The sequence below is a fragment of the Etheostoma spectabile genome, chromosome 20 (assembly GCF_008692095.1).
Source record: "Etheostoma spectabile isolate EspeVRDwgs_2016 chromosome 20, UIUC_Espe_1.0, whole genome shotgun sequence".
In the NCBI taxonomy this organism is placed as follows: domain Eukaryota; kingdom Metazoa; phylum Chordata; class Actinopteri; order Perciformes; family Percidae; genus Etheostoma; species Etheostoma spectabile.
In genome coordinates, this window is record NC_045752.1 from 26,214,110 (window position 1) to 26,222,357 (window position 8,248).

General features: G+C 42.5%; 1 protein-coding gene across 1 annotated transcript in view; it reads left to right on the forward strand.

The window, feature by feature from the left end:
- sgpp1b (sphingosine-1-phosphate phosphatase 1b) overlaps positions 1-8,248 on the forward strand; it is a 25,246-nt gene that overhangs the window by 15,145 nt on the left and 1,853 nt on the right. The gene's annotated exons all lie outside the window — the stretch shown is intronic.

Genomic DNA, 8,248 nt, shown 5'->3' on the forward strand with positions numbered 1-8,248 from the left:
ACACACACACACACACACACACACACACACACACCAGTGTTTTCCCTAGCTTTGTGGAATACTTGGGTGTGGGTATTTGGTATGGGGTTTAGGTGTCCTTCGTTAAGAAAATGGGATGTTTTTCAATTTGTAGAAAAATCAATTTCCATATGCATATTGTCTCTTTTTGTGTCTCTTTGTAGTGGTCTATTTTGTGTGATCAAATATTTTTACTTTATTTATATTTAAACAATTAACAACCAATACATTGGGACATAGAAACGTGTCCCAGGACAAAAGAGAAAATTAAAAATACAAGAGGAAAGACCGGGAGGGAGGAGAGTGTGGTCAATTTCTTTTTTTTATTTGTAATTTGTGGTTTTCTTTGGGGTTGTGTGGGGTCTCTGTGGTCATTTGGCGTCTCTTTGTGGTACTTTTGTGTATCTTTTTCACATCAATTTGGATCGTTATTACCATATGTGTGTCTAAAATGTTGGCAAGGCTAGAACACTTAAAAAGCTCAAATAATAATACAGTAATAATATTAATAATACATTTATTTTTTATAGGGCTTTTCTAGACACTCACAGACACTTGACAGTTTTGGTTACATAGCTCCAACAAACAGACAAGGTAACAGAACAGACAAAAGAAAAGAAAAGACACTCTGCATGGACAAGCAGAGGCAAGGAAAGAGGTGGGCAGTGAAAAGGAGGGGAAAACCGGAAAAAGGATGGTAGGGTGCTTGACTGTTTGATGTGGTCGGGGAGGGCGTTCCAGAGGGTGGGTGCAGCATCTGAGGCGGGGGGGAGTGTGGCGGGTGTCGGAGAGGTACGGTTAAAGACAAAACACCAGATCTGAGAAAAGTCTTTTTAGTTATATTAATTTGGCTTAGGCAGGTGCTGCACCTTAACCTAATAATGGCAGGGAAAACCCTGCACACACACACACACACACACACACACAGGCACACACACACACACACACAGGCACATATGGTGTCGACCTTGTCACCTTCAGTGCCAGTTTGTGGTCATTGTGTCAGTTTGAACATGATAGCTGTCATGTGGGAATCAGTATCCCAGATCAGAGCTGGCTCTAATGTCTGCAACACAATCACCTGTGGAACTGTAGAAGTACAACACACAGAGCAGCCACACCTATTCACAACACGCGTCTGGAAGGGAAACAACTGTGGGAAAATAATGTGGACATTTTCCAGGCTAGTTTGACAGTTTCACAAAAAAAGGTTTGTAAAACTTTACTGTAATGATCGACAGACACGCAACTGTTACATGTTCTGTGGCCTCTGATCACGTTCTCCTTTTTATAGATCTTTACTGATCGGTCAACAGGTTGATGAAATAGGTCGAACTGATAGTGAATGTGCACAGTCATTGTACATGTGATAGTTGACCTGTGGCTCATTTCATGTGTCAAAATGATCTCACCAGTGCCCACTTAGTGTCCTTTCTCAAGATTATTTATGTAAATGGATCAGAACACCAGCCACAATGTTGAGATGAAATCTAAAAGTAAGGTCTAAAAACGTTTCAATTTAAAACTGTGGAGAAAAAAAAGTAGCATGGACCCTCAGGGAATCTTTAACTTGTTGGGCAGCTGGATTAGGATTTATTTATTTAAGGATGGCGGTTGGGCCTGCTAGCACGGCTAAGGGAACCACCACATAAATCAACACTGCCGAGTAGGGCTGCACAATTAATTCAATTTCGATTTCAATTTGGATTTTGGCTACCAATGATCTCCAAAATAGTATAATCCAGAAAAAAGGATTATTTTGCCATGTTCTGTTTTGCAAGAACACTCTTGTCTTGTGTGCTGAATGACACACACGCACATCCGCCCCCCACACATCTGCCCCTCCCAAGGCTATAACATCTCCGGGGGGCAAGTTGTGTGCATCCACTGGAAAACAGCCACAGCTGGGTTTGTGAGCAAAAAAGCCAAATCCAACTCTGTTGTCTGGGAACGGTTAACGTTAGCTAACCCTGCGGTGCCTCGCCCCCCCCCCCCCCCCCCCCCCCCCCCCCCGCTGTAGTAGTTTTGGAAATTGATCTTAATGCCTTAATTCACAAATTTAGGAAAATCCAACCTTTTAAGGACACCAGTTTTCTTTGTGAATGAATAATGTAAATAAATAAAGGTTCTTCCTTAAAATGTAGGGGGTATAAATATACCCCCCTATGTTAAATTCCCATAGAGGCAGGCAGATGTTTCTTATTAAAGGCCAGTTATTTCATGGATCAGGATACTATGCATCCTGTCCCCCCCCCTTTTCTTTTGTATGGGTTTTGAGCCAAGCCTCTCCAGCTTCTACTTGTATTACCTTTTTACCACACGGCTACAGGAATATGTATCATGTCCTCAACATGCTCAGGCCCGCATCTATCTCTGCTCAGGGCACATCTTAGTGGTAAAGACAATAACCAGTAGCAGTTCCCACTTCTTTCTGGCAGCAGGGCTTTGGCTGGATGACATCACTGCTGTGCAGCACAGGTAGAGTCATGAAAAACATAATCCAACACCACTGAATGGGTGTGTTTTCTCCTACTGCATTACAGTGTCTCTCCAAGTCTGGGTGGCCACCCACCCATGGTTTGTGAGACACTGTGAATGGGGTGTCAAGAGGTACGCCCTGTCTGTAGAACATCTGAGTGTGCTTGCTGCAGTGCATATTAAAGAGCCCACATGTAAAAATCCCTTTGTCTTTTTCAGCCAACATACATGTTGGCTCAAGTGAGATTTGAACCCAGGACAGCATCTGCAAAACACCACCACAGCGTAACATCTAGGGAAAGATTGCTTTTTTTAAACTAGAAACCTGCTTTGATGAAAAGAAAAAGTACTATAAGACTCTATGACTTTACATGTGATATAAAAATGACACAAGATAGATTTAACCTTATTTATCCCGAGGGAAATTGTTGTACAGCAGTTGCAAAAAAAGTGGCAAAGAGTCCAAAAAACACAAATAAACAATAAAGATTATCGGTGAGGAGCAAAACCAGCTTACTGTTGGGTCCGGACTTGGATCCCTAAGTGGTTCTGGCTCTGATCAATCCTTGTGTTGTCCTCCCATGTCAAAATGCGCACTTTTGTACTTTTTCTCCGTTTATGGCACTTTAATTCCCATTACCACCAATATATTCACTAGAACCAACTTGTTACTGCTAGTTTTACACTTATTTTTGGAAGGCATGGTCAATAAACCTCAAGGATATGAAAGTATGTATTTTTGTGTTAGAGAAGAGCAGAAATTATCAATGGTTTTGTATAATATGTTATAATATAATATTTTTTTTTAAAACACCCAAAATTGTGTAGGGAAGTGCGCGATCACGGAAGGCTTGTATCGTGTGGATGCGGCGACAGTGTTGTTGTCATTACGTAGAAATCCTCATGGGGGAGACAGAAACTACGCACTATAGCTTTATCCTAGTTTTGGGGTAATTTAACTCACTGGGACATTATGTCAGTCCCGAAGAACTGTTGGGGTCGGGGCTGTCTGTCGCCCGGGCAACAGTCTCGGTGGTCACAGGATCGGTGGATGGCGCTGCGGCAGCAGTTCCAGTGCGCTGGCCGTCCTCCCAGACAAACTTTAGAAGGTAACTCCACATCAGAGACTCTCTTTAAGGGCTTCTTGTGGCCGCTCGCGGTCGGCCCAGACCTCAGCCACCACATGCACATCTGCCGGCTCCCGTCGCGGTACATACTCACCAGGGCTCTGGCTCAGATAAACAAGGTCTACCCTTTCTGAGTCAGACCTTGTTCAATCAAGGCAGGGGTGTCAAACTCAATTTGACTAAGGGCCACACTGGAAAAAGAGAATCCCATCAAGGGCCAAACATGTCTAGTTTATTGACAGGCTTTTATTTCATCCAAAAAAGTCAAATATCTTTGACTGTATTATTGCATGTGTCATATAGTCTTCTCACATGCAGTTTGGTCTACAAAAAGGACAAAAGTCAGTAAAGAAATCCTAAAGCAGCCTGCACATGATACACAATTTGCTCGCAAAGCAAAGCGCAGCGCAGGTAATCGTTATCAAGGGGGGCCCATTGAGCACTATCAAACTATAGTCATAGTTATGATCATGCAATCTGTATCTGCTTGTCTTACCTGGATAAGGATGCTAAAGCACATGCCTCGATTAAGTGACAAAACCATCTCCTCAGACTCTTTTGTCCTTCCTGCTGTCCGGCCTTTTCAGTTTCAAGTAAACTGAGGACAAATGTTGTCCATGCTGCAGTTGAAAAGGAGATTCAATGTGATTAAAAGCTCAACGTTCAATCAGAATTACAACCCAGCTATCAATGTGCAGAGTATGGAAGTTTACTACAAAAGTAGTTCTTCAAGATTCCAGATTTTTATTTGCCATTTGTGCATCCACCAAACAGTCCAGGCACAAAGGGATTCTGTGCAGGCTTCTTGAGTCAAGCAAAGAGTAAAAAGAGTTAAGGGCAAAGAAAGGTACGCCGACTAAAATAGAGAACGAGTATGCAAGCTAAATAAATTGAAATAAAACAAAAACAAACTTAGATACTATACAAAAGAGTGCAAAAAAACAATAACTTTGGGGGATATTGCTATTACAGCGTACAGTTGACTTACCCAAATAAGGTCTGAAGGGAATAAACCGGTTAATCTGGCTGTAACGTAAATGAATGTTCTTAAATACATGAAATATGCAATTTGACATAAATGTGGACCAATGTGATCACCATATCTGTGACTGAAATGTTGGAAAAGCTAGAGCAGATAATATATGAATAACACTCAAAAAGCTTAGAGACCAAACATGCTGAAGAACTATAATCATTAGATTATAGTATTAGTATTAGTTTTTGCTGCATTTTGCTAAGGTGCTTTACTATTTCTTCCTGTCCCAGTTTGTCCTCTACATGTCTCCTTCCTCTCACTCAGCCCTCGTCCTCCTGTTCCTGCATGTCTCCCAAAGCCTGAATGTGACCACTGTCACGATACAGTCATGCGTCTAAAACCCAGCAGCTCCTGCTGCTCTTCTTCAGGGCTTTCCTCCCTCTAATGAGCATGTCAATAATGTCCGTAACCATAGCAGCCCAGGCTTGGGATTTCAAATTAACTTCCCAGGATTAACTCACGATGTCAGTTCATCTGTAAAATCCAACAATCCCTTGAACTCTGATCCTTCTCCAAATGTTTCCCTAAGTAAGCTCAAAGAAACCATATTTTTCCACATCCATAGACTTTAAAGTGAATATATCAGTTGTAGCTGCTGGGCTTTACCTGTGAACCGTCTGTCATAGGTCAAATTTCAATATTTGTGTCAGTGGAACATGAATATAACCAGCCATGTCAATGAATGGGACATTCTAAACCAAAGTGATTGGATTTAGACACTGTTGTCTTACTTTGTATATATCCAACTACATTTCCCATTGTGCTTTTGGGTGGGTGTACACAGGAAATATTATGTTGCAACAGATTCAGTGAGTCATGCTGGAAGCTGCAACATGAGCCCCATTATATGAAGATAAGTTTAGTCAGTTTCTGGACGTACAACATGAACTGGATTTGTTCAGACGATGATGTCAGAAACACCAACATTTGGGTTGAGACCTCAGGACTGATGTATTATGGGATGGCTCCAGTCTGTAGGTCGACATGCACAGAGCTCATTTCCAGCTGATAACACAGCCTGGTGTCTGTTGTGGAGGCTGTCCAGTCGGGCCGCTGTCAGGGACTGTTGTGTTTCAGGGAGTGGAGCTCTGACACACGGTGAGCCGTTAGCGCTCTGCCAGGCCTGCCGGGCACCTCACGTCTTCTGGAAGTCATCACGCCCAATGGAAACCCTTCCTCCCGCTCTGTTCTGCAGGAAGAGCTCGGAGGCAAACAAAAAGCAGTTGACATCTGCAAACCTTTTACCAGACTGCTCACAGAGCACTTTCACTCACGTCTCTGGTGTTTATCCTTGATGTAAAGGTGGGTCTGGTGAGGACTGCAGCAGCATGCAGGCTCTCTCCCTGTGTATTGCAAGCCTGCTGGCCCACCTGGCTTAAGTTGACCCCCACCAGGCCTAAGCCACTGGGAATTATTTTTTAACGTATTTCTTTAGTAGTTTTTTAAACTACACTTACAATGGGGCAGCTTGGTTGGAAACTAAGACGGAGTCATATTTTCAAATCTCCAGTTAGCTTCTAGCACTGACTTAATGTAGGGCCCTATGGAATCCATCCTTCAGCTTTTTTTAAATTCTCAATTTCCAGATTCCATCCGTGATTTTGTCAAAGTCACATGAACTATTGGGCTCTACATTAAAGCTGTAGTGCAGTTTTTGCCACCCCCAGGAGGAATTGTGAGTAATGACAACCAAACTGCGCGTCCACATGATACAAGCCTCGACTGGTTTGTGTATTCTGATTTTATTCACCCAAACACCCAGAGCACCGACTTACAGATGTCAGCTGTACACTAGCTAGCAACCTTTACTTCAGCCTCTTTCATATCTCAAAACCCCCAGAAGTGAGTGAGTGAGTGAGTGAGTGAGTGAGTGAGTGAGTGAGTGAGTGAGTGAGTGAGTGAGTGAGTGAGTGAGTGAGTGAGTGAGTGAGTCTTTTTATAGAGAGAGGGCTGATAAACGTTTGTAGCAGTAAGGTGATAAATCACAGTAAAACCTGTGAGAGGTGTCCTGCTGGTTATCTGATAAGAGTCCCCCTTTAAACTTGCTGGTTATCTGTGCTGAGTCACCTTTAAACCTGCTGGTTATCTGCTGAGTCACCTTTAAACCTGCTGGTTATCTGCTGAGTCACCTTTAAACCTGCTGGTTATCTGCTGAGTCTCCTATAAACTTGCTAGTTATCTGCTGAGTCACCTTTAAACTTGCTAGTTATCTGCTGAGTCACCTTTAAACCTGCTAGTTATCTGCTGAGTGTCCTATAAACTTGCTAGTTATCTGCTGAGTCACCTTTAAACTTGCTAGTTATCTGCTGAGTCACCTTTAAACCTGCTAGTTATCTGCTGAGTCTCCTATAAACTTGCTAGTTATCTGCTGAATCACCTTTAAACTTGCTAGTTATCTGCTGAGTCTCCTATAAACTTGCTAGTTATCTGCTGAGTCACCTTTAAACTTGCTAGTTATCTGCTGAGTCACCTTTAAACCTGCTAGTTATCTGCTGAGTCTCCTATAAACTTGCTAGTTATCTGCTGAATCACCTTTAAACTTGCTAGTTATCTGCTGAGTCAGCTTTTAACCTGCTAGTTATCTGCTGAGTCACCTTTAAACTTGCTAGTTATCTGCTGAGTCACCTTTATACTTGCTAGTTATCTGCTGAGTCACCTTTAAACCTGCTAGTTATCTGCTGAGTCTCCTATAAACTTGCTAGTGATCTGCTGAGTCAGCTTTAAACTTGCTAGTTATCTGCTGAGTCAGCTTTAAACCTGCTAGTTATCTGCTGAGTCACCTTTAAATGCTTGGACGGTAAAATGTGTCCTTGTCCTGTCAGTCAGTCTGCATGTGGCCCACTCACTAACGGCCCACTGAGAGATCAGGGCTTCTGTGTCTTCAGGCAGCTGAATAGATAGTTAGTGTCTGTGGTTTAAAAAAAAAAAAGACTTGAAATGATTGTAAATGTAGAGACATGTGATTGTTTTCTGATTTGCGTTTTATGTATTTCAGAGTGTCTCTAAGAAACGTGATGAAGATGCTGACCGTGCACCAGTTTAGTTCTGAGTCAGCAATGAGAACTAGTTTGGAGTGGTTGAGCAGACGTTGTTGGCCAGCTGTGCGAGAGGTTAAATCCACACAGAGAGGACGTTAAGTAACGCTGGAGCAGGATCAATGATAAACCACGGGGACGGACTTTGTGTTTGAGTCCAGAGTCCACTGCCACGTCTCCTGTCTTCAGCTTCCCTTATCCACCAGCAGGAAGCACACCCAAATGCAACCTAGGGTCTTTGTGAATGTCCCCCCGAGTCAAACATTCATTTAAAGCATATTCCCCATTCAGAAGAACTTGAACCAGAGGTGTCTGACTTTCAGTTTCAATTCAATTTTATGTATGGTATCATATCATAACAACAGTTATCTCGAGACACTTTACAGAAAGAGTAGGTCTAGACCACACTCTATATAATTACAAGGACCCAACAGATCTAATAATTCCAGGAAGATTTATTTACAATCCAACGTAAAGTTCAAGATCAACTTTATTGTCCCCTGAGGGAATTTTGTCTTGGGCATCAATGCTACATAAGGCTGCTGTAAACATCA